General features: G+C 29.9%; 1 protein-coding gene across 5 annotated transcripts in view; it reads right to left on the reverse strand.

The window, feature by feature from the left end:
* BRINP3 (BMP/retinoic acid inducible neural specific 3) overlaps positions 1-21,599 on the reverse strand; it is a 510,141-nt gene that overhangs the window by 98,384 nt on the left and 390,158 nt on the right. The window lies entirely within an intron of this gene.

The following is a 21,599-nucleotide window of genomic DNA, read 5'->3' on the forward strand; positions in this document are numbered from 1 at the left end:
AATATTCTTTTCAAGCAATCACATCCAAAACTGCCAAGACATGAAATGATTTAAAATATACATTATTTACATAGTTGTATATTGAAAAAAATTTTAATAAGATTTTTTTATTTTCTAATTTTTGTCAAACATTATCCAGTCTAACTGGCCACTGTGAAAATGATTGACTATAAGAATTGAGATACTGAGATATCTTTTTATGATTTAATATATATTGCTGCATGACATTTTCAAGAGAAATACATGACTATAGAATTTCACAATGTTCTTAATGAAGTTCATTCTCTTTTAAGAGAATAAGATTGTACATTTTCAGTACATATAATAACAAAGTTTTTCATATTTCAAAATAATAAAAATATTAGAAAGACTCATACCATATCTATCATATCATTAGTCAGGTCTGGAGCACTATTAGAAGCATATCGTATTTACAAAGTCAGATTTGGAGGGAGGGATTTTGACAGCTGAATTCAATAAATATGGGTGTGATAGCCAAAACATTCAAATGATAACCAGAAAATCAGAACATGAATCATTGCTCTGCTGCTAAAATGGCTTTGTGATTTTAAAAATATATACTAATCTCTATGACTCAGTTTCTTTATCTATAAAACAAGTTTCTTTATAAAACAAGAGTGCTTTTATACATCAAATTATTTTATTAAATGGACCAGTTATTATTATCATTATTACCTTTTTGGCAAGGCAATTGGGGTTAAGTGACTTACACACAACAAGGACCAGTTATTTTTAAATAATGGATTTGCAATCAACTAATAACTGTGAAGTTGCTAAGTGATTATTTAACTAGGAGGAAAACAACTTGACATCAATAATAGTTGCACTTTACATTTACTTATAATACTTTAGAGGACTCAAAGTAGTCTCACATTTTAAACAATATATATTTTAGCATCTTGCTTTTATATCACAATAATTTATGCATATCCTCCCAACTTCCCCCTGAAGTACTAACATCTAGTAAAGTTCTTCAGAAAAATAGTGAAATAAAAACCACCCACGCAAATGTCTGCATCTGACAGGTTAGGTAATATTCCATATTCCACTTCTCTACCCACACGCTCCCAAAAGTACATTTCCTCATCTCTTTTGTGGAACAAATATTAGTGATGAAAATTATTCAACATGTACTGTTTCCTTGTTCTTTGCTCATTGTTCATCATTTTTATTGCGTATATGTGTTTCTTTATTTCTGTTTATGCTGCTTTGCATTAGCTCATTCCTGAATTCCCATATTTTCTGAATTGCTTATATTCATTATTATTTACAGAACAATATTATACCATATATTTATGTATCACAGCCTTTCATTTCTTCACTGATTGATCTTTACCCCAAGAAGTTCTGATATATGCATATTATTATATAAAAATATGACAAACAAGCTTTTTCTTTTTTAATTTTACAACTTTGAGGTACATGCCTAACAATGGTATCTCTGAGTTCAAATGCATAAATGGGTAAGTCACGTTCTATTATAATTATATTTTCCCATTTTATCAGATCAAATTCCTATCTTCATAAAACTGAATTAGTATGACTGTTTTGAGGCAGTCTTTCTGATGTAATATTTCCAACTCTTGCCATATTTCCAAATTTCTTGGACATGCATGAAGTGAAACTTTGTTTTTATTAGTATTTTTAGGTTAGTTATTTGGTATAGTCTTTCATATTCTTATTAAAAGTTTTCAGAAAAGTCTTTTCATATTCTTTAACTACCTTCAGATGTTAGGTAATTGACTAATCTCATGATAGCCTGCTGCACTCTGTAATATCAGTAAATAAGGGAAGAAGCCAAGGACTGATGAATTTAGAACATGAGAGATACTATGAAACAGTTGGTTCTCCCTTGGGGCTGCCAAATTTCAGTTAAATTATTGGAAGTCACTGTCAAGAATGCCATTCAAGTGGAGCTAAAATCATGAAGATTATTGTTATTTCCTAGATTTCAAGTACTTAGCACCTATACAATCTGTTTGATTTATTTATGGGAAGAAATTTTAGTAATAGGTTGATAAAATTTAAAAGTAATTTTACTGAGACTGTATCTTCTTGGTTTTTTCTACTTTTAGGCATAGGCCTGAAAAAAAAAATATATATATATATATATTTAAACTTGGTTTTGACTAATTAGTCGATGGTTAAAATATCATATAAAACAAGAAGCATTCATTACTTGCTTACTATGTACTAGGTACTATGCAAGCATGTTAGATGCATAGAAAGGTAAAACTGTTTCCACCCTCTTTTTAATATATTTTACTGTTTTCCTAATTGCATGTAAAATAACTTTTATCATTTTTAAAATTTTTGAATTCCAAATTTTCTCATTTTCTTTTTGAACTCCCTCCTCCCTGAGACAGTAAGCAATTTGATATAGGTTATATATGTGTAATCATGCAAAATATGTTGTGAAATAAAATACAATCAAGTTTTTTTTTTAATGTTTTGATATGCATTCAGATTCCATCAGTTCTTGCTAAGAAGGTAAATAACATTTTTCATCATAAAAATGGAACTCTCATTCTAAGGCATTCATTAACATGCAAAATAATAACTAGCATCTGCATCATACTTTAAGGTCTCAAAACACTTTACAAATATCTCATTTTGTCTTCATAACAACCTGCAAGATGGGTATCTTTTTATAATATGAAATTACTTAACATGTGTGTGTATATACATACATATGTAACATGTAATTGCTAAACAAACAATATAACAAATATGTAATATGTAATGACTAAACATACAATATGTAATGAGGCCAAGTCAATTTCACTGTAGTTAGTCCTTATTTGGAGGCAGTGTCACCTTTCAGTGAAAGACTGTTGAATTTGGAATCTCGGGGCCTTACGTAGAATCCTTCTGCTATATGACTTGAACAAAGTTACTTAACCTTTACAGGACTCAGTTCTTCACCTATAAAATGAAGAAAGTGGACTTAGGTACTTTACCTTCCCTTCTAATTCTACAGCTAAGATCCAGCAATGGTTCTAGATTTTGATCTATTATTTCTAAAAAAAAAACCCAAAACGTACACATCTCAAAGTTTTTGTATGTGACACTCTATTTCATTGGTTGTTTATGTAAGATGGTTTCTTTGCAAATTCCTAATTTCTACTGAAAGCAGCTCCAGGGACAACAATCGAGAGTACTGCCCAAGTAGTACACCAGCCAATTGGACTATAGAGAATCCATATTAATAATGTAGCATGATAACATTCTACACTTTCCTTCTACCATTTACGTGGACATTTTATGTTAGAACTGGCATCTGAGTAACTGTTACAAAGGCTAGCACCATTATTAGAGTAGAAAATCTACTTGAGAGGTATAAGGACTTGGTAACTCAAGTGAATGTTGGTGAGATATTTCTTCCCCTATCTACTTGAAACTAATTATAAGGACCAGGGAACCAATAACTCAAACAAACAAAACCAACACAAAACAGACATAAAAGCAAACAATACTGACTTGCCCAATTAGAATTGATAACATCTGGGCTAGATACTTTGAAGTCCCCTCAGCCATTGTGACATTTCTAAGTACAGCAGTTCCCTTGGCAAAAGTAAAGGTATGAACTGATTTGTGAGTTCAGACCTCATTAATATGGCAGTGAGCCAGTTACTCCCAGACACTTGGTAGGTTCAATACTGTTTTATTATCTTTCTGTGTCCTACAGTAACTGCTCTAAATTACAATGTGAATTTTGTTTCCTTTCAGATCATTCTGAAATTGGGAAGGTGCTAAGAATCTTAATGGGAAGTGAGAGGTGAACTATATTTGGAGATTTTCCCAGAATTCTAGGAGGGGGGAGAAATAATGAGCCAATTTGTGAAATAATATATGTGAATTTAAACTCTAGATCACATTGAAAGGAACTTGGGTCAAAGAGAAAGGCAGGTGCTTCTTCTAGATACTGGAAAATAATGTTGAAATAATACAATTACAGGGGCAGCTAGGTGGCACAGTGGATAGAGCACCAGCCCTGAATTCAGGAGAACCTGAGTTCAGATCTGGTGTCAGGCACTTAACACTTCTAGCTGTGTGACCTTGGGCAAGTCACCTAACCCCAGCCTCAGTAAAAAGGGGGGAAAAAAAGGAAAAAAAAGAAATAATACAATTGCACACATGTGGAAAGTATACTTTTATATATATTGGGATACCATGAAACCCACTATCTCATAATTTAAAATATTACATAACTTAATTTTAAATATCCCATCCTGTATGCTAGAGAAATAGTAAAAGTGATGCCAGGGTAATAAAATAAATGGGCATTAAGTGTGAAAAGATATTGAAGTTAATTTTTAAAAATTCATTAGAGAGAATTAAAGAAATGAGAAGTGGGGGTAGTGGATTGAACACTGGCTCTGAAGTCAGGACTTAAGCTCAAATCCCACAGCAGATATTTACATTTACAAGCCTGTGAGTGGGAGCAAGTCACTTAACCCCAATCTTCTTGAAGAAGAAAGAAGTTAAAAGTTACAACTCTGTTTAGTATTTTAAAAAATATATCCAAAACAAACAAACAAAAAAAGAGAGATAATATTTTTCCTTTTAAAGTTTCATTATTTCAAAGTTAACTTTAGATAATAAGTTTAGTATTTAAGAGAAATACAATATTTCATTTTTGAGGTTTATTTATTAGATATATGAAATGTTATGCCAAAGAATTTCAAGCTAAAGGAAGTAAAAGCAATGTCTTTCTGCTTCCAACAAGGATGATGTGCTTCATTCTTATAGACGCAGGTTAATAATTTGTCAATTTAAAATGTATAAACTCACAGAAAAAGTAACATCCTAATTAATAGTGGAGCAGAAAAATCATAATATTTTGGGTGGTAAATTCTTGAAATCAACATCCTGCAGTCTGAAGGTGGCAATTTGAGAGCAAGTTATACAAGGTATAAATGACATCACAGGTTTCAAAACCTTAATTTCTTTTTATAGTCTAGATATTGTCTAAAAATGGAGACTTCTAATAATAAAAGCATAGTAATATTACCTTTTCCCCTCACAACAATATTTTTCCAGTGTAATCTTAGCAATAAAAGTGATAGCAGGTTGAACACTACTGGCTATATTAAATTGAAATCACAAATTGTAAAGCTACTAAAATTGTTATCTGAGTGATTGATCTTCAATAAGACTCATATTTCAAATTACCAAATAAACATTCAATAAAAGGTTTTTTTCCTTATTGTTCACATATTTCTAAGGTATTTATAAAAGATATATAGTTTAAACATACCATACTTCAAATGCTTAGGACAAAACAAAGTAATCAAATGAAAATATATTTACACTTATGTTCCAAAGATTTTCAGACGTTCCTGATATATTACTTAATTCATCCATTCCTACCCACTATCAGCCCCCCAGAAAAGTTTCAAGCAATATTTATTTTTATTGGAACCTATGAAAATAACAGCTCTTCATCAAAATGTTGCTTGTGTTTTGAAAGAAAACGTAGTAAATCTAAAATTTTCAGAAGGTTTAGAAACCATTTTTTATATATTACCAATAGAGTTATCAGGTATTCACTGTCAAAAAAATATGGGCAATATAAGGGATTATAGAAGATTTACTTTGCAATTTTTGAAGAAGACCATTGGAGATCTGTATAATTTTTAATGCGTCATTTACTACAAATGATTCTTACTTTATAAACACTATGAAAAATAGAGCCCAATAGCAAAAATGTATTTGAGTCTAGATTTTGCTCTTCTGTATAATGTAATGGCATGACTTGAATAGTTATTTTTCTATATTCCTATGCCAGTCTAATAGTACTTATGGAACAGTCAATTATCATTTTAGGAATCCAGCTTAAATTTTATTGAAAAAAGAAACTCAGTAGCAAAAATGAAAAACATCATCTTTTGGGGAGAGTGGGTGAACAAATGAAATACTATAATGCCATTAAAAATGACAGAGCAAAGAATTCTGAAAAATAGTCATGGAAATATACTACTTGAGAACAGAAACTGTTGTTTCTTTTTGAGTCCCTAACACTTAACACAATGCCTGACAAAATGAAAAACTCCCAATAAATGCTTGATGACTAATTACTAATTAATCACAAGGTGAAAAGCAATATACAGAATAACTAAAATAATGTAAATAAAAACAGCTTCATGAAGTCAGAGGCAATGTTATTATTATGTTTAATCGGAAAATAAATCAGACAAATCAAAATTATCCTTGAAGAAGTGGGAGATTATTAGTAATATTTTAGGTGTCAAAGAGGATTTTTTAGTTTGCTTAAGTGCTTTTTTTTTTCAGTTATCAAGGGAAATTCACAGTGTAAGATTCTGGAGGATATATCAGGGAAAAAAAACTTATAATTAAAAAATGCAATAAAACTTTAATAAATAGGTTTTGACAAAAAAGGGAAAGAAAACAAATAGAATGTGCTTGATTACTTTAAGATTTAAGCAATACAAATTCTCAAAATATTTGTTTTTATGAAAATTTCTAATGTAATATAAAAATTATGCTAATTTTTGTTGAATTCTTCTCTGCAAAAATTTTCACATGAAAAACTTTATTATGTATTCACAGAGATATGTTCAACATTGAAGATAACTTTTTTCATCTTTGTAATTTTGCTTTATTTTTTATTTATTCAATAAAAGAAGCATTGCATAAGATAGTATTATCAAAAATAATTGCATACACATCTGAAAATTTATGATATACCATTTGATAGTCATTTAAATATACAATAAAATAATCATGAAAATTTATTTTCCCTCTCCTTGCCATACTAAAAATGGTTGCCATTAAATACAAGTATGTGTGTATGTACATATGTGTATATACATATGTATATGTATATACATGTAGGTGTGAAATTATTTACATATTTCTGTTTATCAGTTCTTTGTATATCTTCCTTTACATTTTATGTGTAGTTATTTTGGGTAATTTATAATAGTCAAAATGATTTACTTTTTACAGTTGTTCTAAAAACAATTTTGCTTTTATTGTACACATAGTACACATTGATGAGTCAAAATGTATAAGTTTAAAAAATCTTTGGGCACAATTTCAGATTTTCTCTAAAATGGTTGGATTAGTTCACAATTTCCTTAACAATAAATTAGTGTCATAGTTTTTCCACATGCCTTTCAATATTTGCCACTTTTCTCTTCAATCATTTTAGCTGATTTAATACATATAAAATAATATCTCAGAGTTGTTTTAATTTGCATTTCTCTAATCAGTAGTAACTGAAAACATTTTTTTTCATAATACTATAGTTTTGATTTCTTCATTGAAAAACTGGTCCTTTGACCAAGTATCAATTGGGAAATTACTTCTTATAGACCTGACAAACTGCTTACACACACACACACACACACACACACACACACACACACATTTTTATACTTGAGATATAAGATTTTTATTTGAAAAATATTTTATTTGAAATCATTTGAGAAACTGCCAAGTAAGTATTGTTTTCCCAATTTTCTGCTTTCTTTCTGATCTTGGGCACATTGTTTTATTTGTACAAAAACTTTTTTATTTAATGTAATCAAAATTATCCATTTTATACCACATTTTGCTTCTATTTCTTGCTTATTCATAAATTGTTCAACTACAATTAAATCTGGTAAGTAATGTGTTCCATGATTTTCAACAAATTTTCCTTTAATATCTCTCTTTATATCTTGTCTTGGTAAATAGTAAGTAGCAAGTAATAAGCAAATGGCCAATTTCTATCATATGGCTTTTTAGTTTTCCCAACAATGTTTCAAAATAGTGAATTCTCACACCAAAATTTTGCCTTTACATTTGTCAACTACAAAATTCAAATATGTATTTGCTGCTTTAAATTGAATGTCTTCTCTGTTCCATTAATCTACCTTTCTGTTTCTTAGTCAGGAACAGATAGTTTTGATAATTACTGACAATCCTACTGGTCTAATACTACTAAAACTCCTTCTTTTACATTTTTTATTAGTTCCTTTGATATTTTTCACTTTTTGTTCTTTCAAATGAATTTTGTTATTATTTTTCTTATTCAAAAATGATTTACAATTATAAATAACACTTGCTGTTAGTTTAAACAAAGGAGGTTTAATTTTTTAACAATTTAAGGAAAATTCCATACCTCTATTTTCAAATGATTTTGATAGAAATAAGTGTTATACTTCATCAAAAACTTTTCTGCACCTATTAATATAATCATACAAACACATTTTCCCCATTACTAATAAACCAATTTCATTTTTCAAATTTTACCTTTAAGATTTTAAAAAAATTAATATATCCTTATTTGGCACAGTGTTTTTTGAATGATCTATCTTTTCTATTAGTCAATCATTTTAATAATTATGTGCCTCCTGCTAGTGTCAAAAAGGTCAAAGCACTGTCTAATTAATTTTCTTATCATCATGAAGCATGGAAGGAAAATGTCAATTTTTAATAACTAAGAAATTAAAAATAATGATTGATAAATGCATTGTTTTTCTATCCCTTAAGATGCTCTTTGACTAGTTCAATATCCCTAAGGGTTTTTATCTAAGTGAAAGAATAGGATACTCTTAATTCATATAAAGTTTCATAAATGTTTAGGCAGGAGACTTTATTAGAAAAAAATGTGTTATGTAAAGACAAATAAAAACAACAAATATGATCAATAATATGAAAATGAAAAAAAACTATCTAGATATGAACACATTAGTATTCTTAAATTATATAGATTTCAAAACTCAGAATAATTTGTAATATTTCTGAGGGTGAATTGATTTATCATCTTTGCAAGAATAACAGTATAAACTGAAGTGATTAGATATCACCTGAATTAGATCATGCCTGCCACTTTCCTTTCTTTATTACAATGTCAAGATAATGTTCAAAATATCTCAGCAAACTCTCCCTCTCATAACTTTTATAAGTAGATTTGCCAGGTGTGACACTAGCAGGAGGCACATAATGCACTTAAGATTGAAAATGAGGCAATTATATTCCAATGTTCTGATTGGCTACATCTTAATTTCTGGACTATGAGATGAACTGATTTAGCTACTGGCTTTCTGGAGGAACCCTGACTATTGCACCTGTTCATTTTATTAAAACAGAAACACCTCCACAGGGGTGAGAATATAAATATTGGTCATGAAACACTGAAGACTTGGAAAACTACTTCTTTAAATGGATTATATTTTTGTCAGATACAATAAGACTAGTATGTAATTATTAGCCTTACAAAATTATTGGAAAATTAATCATTATAATGGGAATTCCCAAAGGCTTTTTAAATTTTAATTTTGAGATTCCTAGATTACTTTCAAAAGTTAGTTTTGTTTCTTTCACCACTACCCCCCTATTAAAGACATTTTCTAAAAATTTCTAATGTTAAAGTGTAGTTTGAATTTGGGTCAATATAATTGTAAATATTTAAAGGAATGTGTTGATTAAAGTTCATTATACGAATTGTTTTGCATAGAAATTGAATCATTTTTCTCATATAACAGATATGAAATAAACAGGAGAATTCATTAAAATAATCATTCTTATAAAATAAGTAATTTCTGTTCCAGTTTAATTATAACAAAACCTATCTAAACTCTTTGTTACCTTCTGAGATCAAGATAGTGACTTTTTTTTAATGCTTCAAGATTTGAATGAATCTTTGCTTTGTGTAATGTAGATATTCCTAATATCCACATAGAATATATAGATAGAATACAGAACATAGAAATGTCATCACTACTTTGTCATCCTTGACAATTTTTGCCATTTGGTAATGGTTAGAACAATCCAAAAATAGAATAAAATGTTTTAAGTAATGATTGATTATTTCATGGAAACTTAAATCTATTACAATTCTAGGATTCTATGAAAGTAGCTAAAAATTTTACTATCACATTTAAATAGAAAACCTTGTTTGTATACAAAGACAAAAACTTTCATATTTTATCAGCCATAAAAATGGACCACTGATGGAAGATGTGAAGACACACACACATGCATTTTTGTGTACCCCCCCACACACATACTTCAGAACTTCATAAAAGGCACAGTAGAAGGAGGGAGAGAGATGGTCAACTACAGGGACAGTGCAGGGACTCTAGGCTGTGTGATATCCATGTGCTGGGGAAATCTACCAGGAGACCCTTTGCCAAAACACAGCAGTGTTAGCTACTCTGTTGTGGTTCAGAAGCCAGCAAATCAGCAGACTAGCTATGAGAGATCCAATGCAACTACAAAAGGCAAATAGGAAGCCCTATATCCCAGAAAAATGGGGGACTTAACCATGCCCATCCAGCATGGGAAGGAGGCCAGCAGCACTGGTTCCTGGGTTGCATGAAGCTTTCACTTATAGAGGAAGTTAGGGACAATCTCCCCTTTGTCCTAAAAATAGACCTCAACTTTAAAAATAAGCAAAAAAGCAAATAAAGCTCTAACCACAGATAGCTTTATGGAGACAGAGAAGAACAGACCTCAAAATCTGAGGACACAAGACAAATCATCTCCAGATGAAGCCCCAAAGAGTGATAATGAGTTGGTTTTCATCTCACAAGGCTCTCTTGGAAGAGTTGAAAAAAGGATCTTAAAAGAGAGTTAGAAAAATGGGGAAAGAAAATGAAAACTTTGCAGGAGAGTTTGGAAAAGGAAACATTATTTGAATAAACACCTTAAAAAGTGATTTAGCAAAATGGAAAAAGCATATAACTCCTTAAAAATAGACTTGATAAAACTGAAAAAGAAACCAACATGTTGAAAAAAAAAGTATGCGAAAAAAAATGAACAAAATGATTCATTTAAAAGTTAAATTGGCTAAATGCAAAATGAGATTTAAAAAAATTCTAATTGAATAAATGGAAGTAAATTTCTCAATGAGATATCAAGAATCAGTCAAAAAAAAAAAGAAGAAGAAGAAAATATAAAATACCTCACTGGACAAATAACTGACCTGGAAAATAGATCTAGAAAAAACAATCTAAGAATTATTGGAATATCTGAAAAACATGATAAAATAGGGTCAAAAGAGAGAAATAAATTTATAGACCAATATTTCCCTAATGAATATTTATGCTAAAATCTTAAATGAAATATTAGCAAAGAGATTACAGTAAATTATTCCTAGGATAATACACTATGACCTAGTAGGATTCATGCCAGGAATACGGGGCTGTTTCAATATTTGGAGAACTAATAGCATAAGTGGCTATATCAATAGTCATACTTATAAAAATCATATGATTACCTCAATAGAGGCAGAAAAAGCATTTGACAAAATCTAACACCCATTCCTATTAAAAACACTGCAAAGTATATGAATAAATGAAGTTTTCCTTAAAATGATCAGTAGCAACTATTTAAAATCATCAGCAAGCATCATATGTATTGGGAATAAACTAGAACTATTCCCAACAAGATCAGGTGTGAAACAAGGTTGCCCAATATTTACTGTTCATTTTTTTATTAGAAAAGTTAGCTTTAGCAATGAGAAGAAAAAAAATTAAAGGAATTAGAGTAGGAAATTACAAAAAAAAGCAAATTATCATTTTTTTTTACAAATGATATGAGGGTATACTTATAGACAATCCTAGAGAATTAACTAAAAAAACTACTAGAAACAATTCACAATGTTAGCAAAGTTGCAGGATACAAAATAAATCCACATAAATCATCAGCATTTTTATATGTTAGCCACAAAGCCCAACAATAAGAGATACAAAGAAAAATTCTGCTTAAAATAACTATAGATAACATAATATTGGTAATCTACCTACCTAGGCAAACTCAGAAACTATATGAACACAATTAAAAAGTACTTTTCACACAAATAAAGTCAGGTCTAATCAATTGGAAGAATATTCAGTGCCCCTGGGTGTAAATAATCAAAATGACAATTCTACCTTAATTAATCTACTTATTCAGTGCCACACTCATCAAACTCCCCCAAAATTATATTGAACTAGAAAAAAATAATAACAAAGTTGATCTGGAAAAACAAAAGGTCAGGCAGTTCAAGGGAATTAATAACAACAAATACAAATGATGGTGGCCCAGCTGTACCAGATCTAAAACTATATTATAAAGTAGTGGTCATCAAAACTATCTGGTACTGGCTAAGAAATAGAGGAGTCAATCAGTGGATAGGTTAGGCTCACAGGACAAAATAGTCAATGACTATAGTAATCTAGTGTTTGATAAATTCAAAGACCACAGTTTCTGGGATAACAACTCACTATTTGACAAAAACTGCTGGGAGATTGGAAATTAGTATGACAAAAACTAGGCACTGACCCACACTTAACACCGTATATCAAAATAAGATCAAATTGGATTCATTATTTAAAATAAAGAGTAATACTATAAGCAAAGTAGAAGAATAAAGGATAATCTCCCCTCAGATCTGTGCAGAAGGAAGAAATTTGTAGCCAAAGAAGAACTAGAGTACATTATGGAATGCAAAATGGATAATTTTGATTATATTAAGTTAAAAACTTTTATAGAAACAAAACCAATGTAGACAAAATTAGAATGGAAGGAATAAAATGGGAAAAAAAAATTACAACCAAGTATTCTGATAAAGGCCGCATTTCTAAATATATAAAGAATTGACTCAAATTTATTAGAATTTAAGCCATTCTCCAACTGATAAAGTGTCAAAATATATGAACAGACAAATTTCAGATAACTAAATTAAAGTCATTATAGTCATATAAAAATACTCTAAATCACTTTTGATCAGACAGCTTTTAAGACAGCTCTGAGGTATACACAGCTTTCAGATTGGCTAAAAAGATGACAGAAAAAAAATAACAATGAATGTTGGAGGGGATGTTGGAAAACCTGAACACTAATACATTATTGTTGAAGTTGTGAATAGATCCAACTATTTTGGAGAGCAATTTGGAATTATGCCTAAAGGGCTATCAAACTGTGCATACCTTTTGATCCATCAGTGTCTCTATTTGGTCTTATCCCAAAGATCATAAAAAAGGCAAAAGGACTCATGTACAAAAATGTTTGTAGCAGCCTTTTTGTAGTGGTAAGAAACTAGAAACTAAGTGGATGCCCATAAATTGGAGAATGTCTGAATAAATTATGGTTTACGAATGTTATGGAACATTATCATTATATAAGAAATGATTAGCAGGATGATTTCAGAGAGATCTGGAGAGATTTATATGAATTGATGTTGTGTGAAGTGAGTAAAATCAGGAGAACTCTGCAAACAGCAAAAAGAAGATTATATAATGATCAATTCTGATGGATGTGACTCTTTTCAATAGCAAGGTGAACAGGAAAATTTCAATAGTCTTGTGATGAAGAGAGTCATCTGCACCCAAAGAGACGACTGTGGGGATTTTTATTGTTATTTGTAGGCATTTTGTTTTCTTTTTCATGGTTTATCTATTTTTCTTGTGCATCATGATAACTGTGGAAATATGTATAGAAAATTGTACATATTTAACATATAATGGATTTCTTGCCGTCTATGGGAGGAGATGGAGAGAACAGAGGGAAAAATTTGGAATACAAGATTTTACAAGAGAGACTGTTGAAAATTATCTATACATATGTTTTGAAAATAAAAAGTTTTAATAAAAAATCTAATATATGAGAGGAAGAAATATCAATGAAGTCAATATCTTTAAGTAGAAAAATAACTCAATCTATAAATTTGATTTACAAACTTTATCTTCCAAGGAATATAGGTAGTATATAATAGATAGATGAATGCATAGAAAGATATTTATTATATAAATGCAAGTTTAACACAACTGGCAATTTACAGGTAAATATCTAAACTATGAAAATCCCATTTCCATTTATTGGTAGCATTAGAATTGATAGATCAACTGAATATTCAATAATAATCCATGTGATCATGTAAAAATTCAAATCAACAATCATAATAATATGGTCTTTTACTCAGAAATACACAAACTTTTGAAGGAATAGAATTGACTCTTATTTTAATGTAGCTCAAGCTTTCAGGACCCTAGCTTAACTCCCATTCCCATTGAGGATTCAAGTCTCCTAATCTTGGATCTCTCTCTCTCTCTCTCTCTCTCTCTCTCTCTCTCTCTCTCTCTCTCTCTCTCTCTCTCTCTCTCTCTCTCTCTCTCTCTTTCCTCTAAAAATAGCCCAAGAGATAAAAAAGGTAATTTTATGATGTCTTCAGCTCAACTCCTCACTGTTGTTGTTCCCTCCAAGACAGTCAATTATATATATATATATATATATATATATTTTTATAATATTACCCTTGTATTCATTTTTTCACAGAGTTGTGGGTATAATACATGTGTGTGAATATCATTTTCTTGTCTGTTTTCTCTTATTTATGAGGTATTCAGGAAGATTTCTTTAAGCATGATGAGTGTATATCCATTTTTATAATTTCTCATGATACACATTGATTCCAGCTTCTTTGGAATATCAATTAGGACAACGATGAGAATATGGGAGTCCAAAATATTTGGGACTCTTCAAATCTAGATCTACTATGGCCAAAGAAGCGATGAAAGTCCAAAGAAAGCTATGGGAATCAAAGTTCTCTGCTCTCTTTCTCCCCAGATATAGTTCTTCTGCACTACTATGGAAGAAAGCCTCCCTTTCCAAGAAACTCAAGATCATTATATAGCATCCATAGAGAATAACAAAATTCTATAGAGTAAAAACCACTCTTGCCTTTCATAAATTATTCTCTTACTTTTATTCAGATGACTTTCAAAGACTTTTCTCATTTAATCTAGTGTAGTGATTATTAGCCTTAGATTTTGATTCTGTATATATGTGTGTGTGTGTGTGTATGTACATTGTGTTTCAGCATAATTGGTTTCTTTTGTAATACAATGTATTTTATGTATTTAAAAACATTCTGAGAAGTGGTTTCATCAGATGCAAATAGAATTTGTGACACACAAAAAAATTTACAATACCTTCATTCATTAAATGGGCATATTCTCACTTGATGTAACTATTAAATTAAAATGAAGTGGGGTGGCTTCAGATAAACCACATATGAAGCCATAAGAAACGAAAATACACAAAATTAGCATCAGTAATGCCACTTTGTTAATATTCCTCATATATTTTGGTGACTTTGTTTTAGTTTATAAAAGTACTCCTTTCATTTCGTAGTATAAATCAAATTCTATGAAGGAAATATGGATCTCCAAATATAGAAACACTTAATTCTTAAATGACAATTCTTATTTTAAAATGTCATTCTAACTACTACATTATGCACTGAAGTATAGTCTTCAAGATAGTTAACTATCTATCTTTCTGTTTATTTATAAAATATACAACTTTCAACTGAATCTTAATTTTCTTTTTTGGTTCAATATATATGCCAGAGTTGAGTCTTTTACCTAAAACTAACTATTCAATATGACTGACTATTTAGCAAAACAGATTGAATCAAGTTAACTTTTATAGACAAAATAATTAGACATGCTCAAAATGACTCCTGCTTTTTTCAATACTATATTAACAATCTTTTACAAGCTCCTACATGGGAGGACCAATATCATTACTATTATTATTTTTTTCTTAAACAAGCTATAGCATAATGCATAATGCATAGGGAGTGTATACATTGGATGTTTTGGGAGAAAGATTAAACATATATTGTAAAAAAAAATAATTACTTAAAGCCATTTTATATGTTGATTAAATATTTAATATAATCATTTGTATAAATTGATTTATAAAAGATTTTTGATTAAAAATAGAGATTACGTGTATTTGACTTTAGTGGGAAATTTTTTTCATTAATTTCAAATAGTGAAATTAGTCCATCAAAACTTAATTTTATTTAATACTTCTCAATGCTTTATTAAACATGATATTGAATTGCTTATAAATATTGATTTTTTCACCTGTAACTAAGATTATCAATACATATAATACTTGTTTTAAAAAATGGAAAAAACTCAAACAACAATATGGTTGATTTCAACTATAAAAACAAAGGCACCATTATAGTAAATTGTTAAAGGTTATTTTAGGAATGTTTAGATAGCACTCATATTTCTTGGAGGTGACAACAGTAAATACAACTACTAATAATAGTAACAATAATTACCATTTATATACCACTTTCAAGTTTCAAAATATTGCAAATATTAGCTCATTTTATACTAACAAAAACCCTAGAAGGTATTATTATTATCATCATCATCATCCCTCTCTTACAGATATATATATATATATATATATATATATATATATAAATACATGTATATATGTATGTATATATGCATGTATGTATATAAATATATATGTCTGTATTTGAATCCTTGGAATATCCAACTTAGAAGATGATGTGTCCATCACCATAAGATATTCATAATGTTAGAAGGAATGAATAGTCAATCTGAACAATAAGATCTAGAATATCAAAAGAGATCACTATTAATTCCTTAATCTTCTTGAAATTTACTGATGCAAGGAATTTATGATATATATGCAATATATCTATATATGCAAATATATGGGATATACACATATATACATATATAATGCTCTTCACATACATACATTTATATATATATATATATAAATATTTGTATGTACATAACAAAAATAATCAAATATCTGTGTATGTAAAATCAAGAGTAAAATAATTTAATGAATGTCTCTTTTAAAGAGCTTTGTTCTTCCCCCTTTACTACTTTGAAATTTAATTTATGAGATAACATAATTTCTGTCTTACCTCAGACTTTTTAAAAAATATCTAATTCAGTACCACCATTGTTAGTCCTATTAAAAAGATAACAAGAATTTTCGAGCTGCTACTGCCTCTCTTGGAATGTTAAAAAGCAAAAGTTAAACGCTTTACTTGTTTATTGTATTATGTACTCATAGCTTTAGAGTCATGTAGCCCAGTCTTATCAGTTTATAGATAAACTCAGACTTAGAGAGATTAAATGATTGTGCTAAGTTTGTACTTATAGTGGAAGAGAGATTTAATTCTCAATCTCCTGACTCTCTATATATTATTCTTCTCCCGTTATAGCACAGAGCCTGTATTGATGTCAGTGTTATTTTGTCATTCTCCCATGTATGGAGCTGTAGGCTTGCTTTCATGACTTCATTAAATTAGTATTCTCTAAATTAGGCCTCTAAGTTTTATTTGCCCCATTTGGTATATAGGTTTAGAAAATATTTAAGGATTACTCAGAAGCCCAACAGAAAGCTGACACATGGGACTTATACCCAGTATCATCAGATTTATAATCTTGCTCAGAGAGCATAGAAAAAAAAAGTGAGAATTCTTTAGCTAGTATTGTATTCCAGGGATATTTGCTAAGCTTTCATCAAGAACTTAAAATATTTGCATGCATGCTCTAATTTCTTGAGCTATGATTTAGACTCCATATCATAGGAACTAGAATAGCAAGATGCATAAGACAAAAACTGTTAGAAGGATCTCAAAAGGTTTTTAATATTGTAGCCACAGAGGGATAATGATCATATAAATCATTTTTCAACTGTGCCTAAGTTATTACAATAGCAAATGCGAGCAAAGTAACTGTAATTATTGTAGGACACTATTTTGCAAGCTTGTTAGATTTTTGAAAACCACTCAATATACTGAATGACATTCATTCATGATCTGACAGTTTCTCTATCTATGTATCTATCAAATCTGTAAAGTTATACCTCAGTCAATTATATATACATATATATATGTATATATAATAGTAAAATTATTACTATAATAATGACACTACAGCAATAAATATGGTGGTTCAAGGAATATAGCAATTTAAAAGCACATAAAATAAGTTTATTTTTTTTTATATAAAAACAAATGGTAATAACATTTATTTTAAAATCTCAACTTCCAAAAACTTTTAAATCCACAGGCCTGAACATGTTATTTCTTTGCTCAAAAGCCTTAGCTCTATCATTTGACAAGTATTTATTAAGCACTAACTATGCGTTCAGACACTGTGCTAGGCACTAGGAATACAAATATAAAATCAGAACAGTCCCTGCCCTCATAGAGCTTACATTATAAGGAGACAATGTACACACACGTTTGGGGATGTTTACAAAAGTCAACAAAATAAACACAAGATTATTTTGGTGAGGAAGTGACTAGCAGCTGGGGGGAATGCTTCTGGGGAAAACCATAACCCCTTCAGTTCAGCAACTATCTGGTTACAGTCTATCTTTCCAGCCTTAGTCTACATAACTTTTCTTCCTTCTTCCACATTCCAACCTAAGCAGACTACTTCTCTTCAAGGTACTTCCCACCTATTTACATTTGACTTTCTATTCTGGAAAAAAACTTCCCCCTCACATCCCAAGACTGAAATTATCCTCTTCTTTCAAAGTTCACTTAAAAAAAAGTGCCATCCCTTTTTGAAGATGTCTCTGCTTTACACAATTAAATATAGAAAAGGACATAAAATAAGTTTAAAAGTCAAAAGGATCGCAGGAGGTTTCCTAATCTAACTCCCTTACTTTGAAGATGATTAAACAAAGAATTAGGAAGTTAAGATGAAATTATCCAATGTCAGATGGATAGAAATTAGCAGAATCAGGATTAAAACTCAGGTTCTTCTGACTCTCAATTCAATTTTTATTTTTATTATACTATAGTATTAGAGAAAATAATTTACTCTTTAAAGATTCTATATTTCCTACTTTAAAAAAAAAGTCATTTCATTATTACATTTTTTTCAGTAAGAATGAGGAAAGTAAAAAAGACAATCTTGGGATTTGAAGGCTAAAATAATTAACCCTACAACCTTTATTCTTTAAAAAAAAAAATCAATTTCTTACTGGTTGTTTTCCAAACTAACTGGATTCTTACTTTGCTTACCTTTCCCAACACTGTCATCCCTGAGAGACATAGTTTTATGTCCTATAAAGTAATAATCAGAGTTGGCCTGAAATTTTAAAAGTTATCAGAGAAGTTGAGGATTGTTTCTAAAAGCTGTTAAACAGCTACTTCTCTCCTAGGTGGCTGGAAGATAGAAAATACCTTGTATTGTTTAAGGAAATATCAGTGTGTATATTTGTATTCATATTTTATTTGTCTGAAAATATAAAAATGTTTATAATAATAGCTAGCATTTATGTAACATGATAAGGTTGGCAAAGAACTTTACAATTATTAAAGGAAAATGAGGAGATAAATAGGTACTATCATTATTTTTTCACAAATGAGGAAACTGAGGCAGACAGAGGGTTATATGATTTGCCTAGTCTTATAGCTACTAAGGATACAAGGTCAGAATTTAACTTCTCTCTCCCTGACTCCAGGTCTAAAGTTCTAGCCACTGCATCATCTTTTATTCATTTTATAAGTTTATTGCTAGGACGTAACCCACGCATACATACTTTTTGGGGTAGATACATAGAAATAGAACACTAAAATCCTTATATAATGGTAGAAAGTCTCTGTCCATTGTACTGGAAACATAGAAAAATGATTATCTAAATGATCTCAGCTTTACCAAAATTCATAGTAAATGTGAGTTGTTGTAGGAGCTAAATGTGAATTCCTGTGCCAAACTATTTAGCAAAGTCAAGGTGTGTCTTTGTTAACTAGGCAAAGTTATAGAAGAACTTCTGCTTTTTTTTTTTTTTTTTTTTGGGGGGGGGGAGTGGGACAGTGACGCATTCTGATGAAAATGAAATCATATAAGTTCAAAGTCACTATTCTGTGACTCAGAAGCCCAAACACAAGTTTGAGTTCTTTAATTTACCACCTCTATGATCTTGGGCAAGTCAATTAACTTTTCTTGGATTTACCTGTAAAAGGAGAGGTCTACATAAAAAAAAATATATTTCTAAGGTTCCTCATAGATCCAGATGTTTATAATTCTATGAAATCTTGATATATTCTGTATAGTCAAATCTTATAATTAAACAATATTTATGAATTTTATTATATAATCCACAAATGATTAATCATTAGCATGTACAAGATATTAGATGGTATTTATCATTACTCAACTTGTAGGATTTTGGATATAGTATAAGATGGAGAATACTCTTATTTCACAGAATGTTTTCTAGAATGTTAATTGCCCCAACATTCGGAAAAACAATATGAAATATTACTTTATAAAAGTAGTTAAAACAATAATGTTCAAAAATCAAGTCCTTTTTAGTTCTGGGAATATAACTTTCATCATCATTTTCTTGTGTTTAAGCAATTTGTATTCTTCCCCAAAGTCTTGTATTTAATTAGATTCTTCACATATCGATCAATAAAAAAATTAATGTTGCTAAAGTCTTCAAATATATTATGAAATTCAAAATGTCATTCCCATTAATTAGTATGTGTGCATATGTGGATGGCAGCATAGGTAAGATTATTCATTCTGCAGCACTTGCCGCAGCAGCACATATACTAAGAATGCTCTGCTTGTCATAACTTTTTTAAATGACATTATATAAGCATGAAATTTGTTATTCATACAAGAAATCATGTAGGAGAATTAGGAAAAAGCTATGTTTCATGCAGTAACAGGATTTCTCCTGCTATATGTCATATCTGATGTCCTCTACACAATGTGATACACAGAAAGAAAAATAAACTTTCAGAGATGGGTAGGACCTTAGACACTCAACTAATATAACCTACAGCTAAATAATATCTATAGCAATGATCATCTACCATTTGCTTGACAACATGGAACTCCCCTCTGTCTGAAAAAAACCCATCACACTATTGGAATCTCCAGAGTTATAAAAATATCTTTGTAAATTTGTTTCTGTAACATCCTTTTGATCATTGAATGTTAATGTAGGAAGAAGAGAAGGCAAAAGAAACAAGCATTTATTAAGCTCTAATATTTGCTAAACATTGTCTTAAACACTTTAAAATATTATATAATTTGAGTAAGACACCTGAAAACTCATATAATCCAATTTTCTCATTTCACAGATGTAAGTGAGGATCAAAATAAAGAAATTATTTTTTCAAGGTCACATATCTAGTAAAAGGCAAAAGCAAGACAAATCTAATCCTTCAAATATTTGAGGACAGTGATTGTCTGCCCCTTACTCCATGCCCCCTCATCTTTATTTATTTTAATAACTTTTTATTGACAGTACATATGCATGGGTAATTTTATACAACATTATCCCTTGTACTCACTTCTGTTCTGACTTTTCCCTTCCCTCCCTCCACCTCCTCCCATAGATTATATATGTTAAACATGTTATAGTACATCCTAGATACAATATATGTGTGCAGAACCTAACAGTTCTCTTGTTGCACAGAAAGAATTGGATTCAGAACATAAAAAGACCTAAGAAGAAAAACAAAAATGCAAACAGTTTACACTCATTTCCAAGTGTTCCTTCTCTGGGTGTAGCTGATTCTATCCAACATTGATCAATTGGAACTGAAGTAGATTTTCTCTTTGTTGAAGATATCCACTTCCATCAGAACACATCCTCATACAGTGTTGTTGAAATGTATAATGATCTCCTGGTTCTGCTCATTTCACTCAGCATCAGTTCAAGTAAGTCTTTCCAACTCTCTTTGTATTCATCCTGCTGGTCATTTCTTACAGAACAATAATATTCCATAACATTCATATACCATAATTTAC

Source organism: Sminthopsis crassicaudata, chromosome 4 (assembly GCF_048593235.1).
Source record: "Sminthopsis crassicaudata isolate SCR6 chromosome 4, ASM4859323v1, whole genome shotgun sequence".
Classification (NCBI taxonomy): domain Eukaryota; kingdom Metazoa; phylum Chordata; class Mammalia; order Dasyuromorphia; family Dasyuridae; genus Sminthopsis; species Sminthopsis crassicaudata.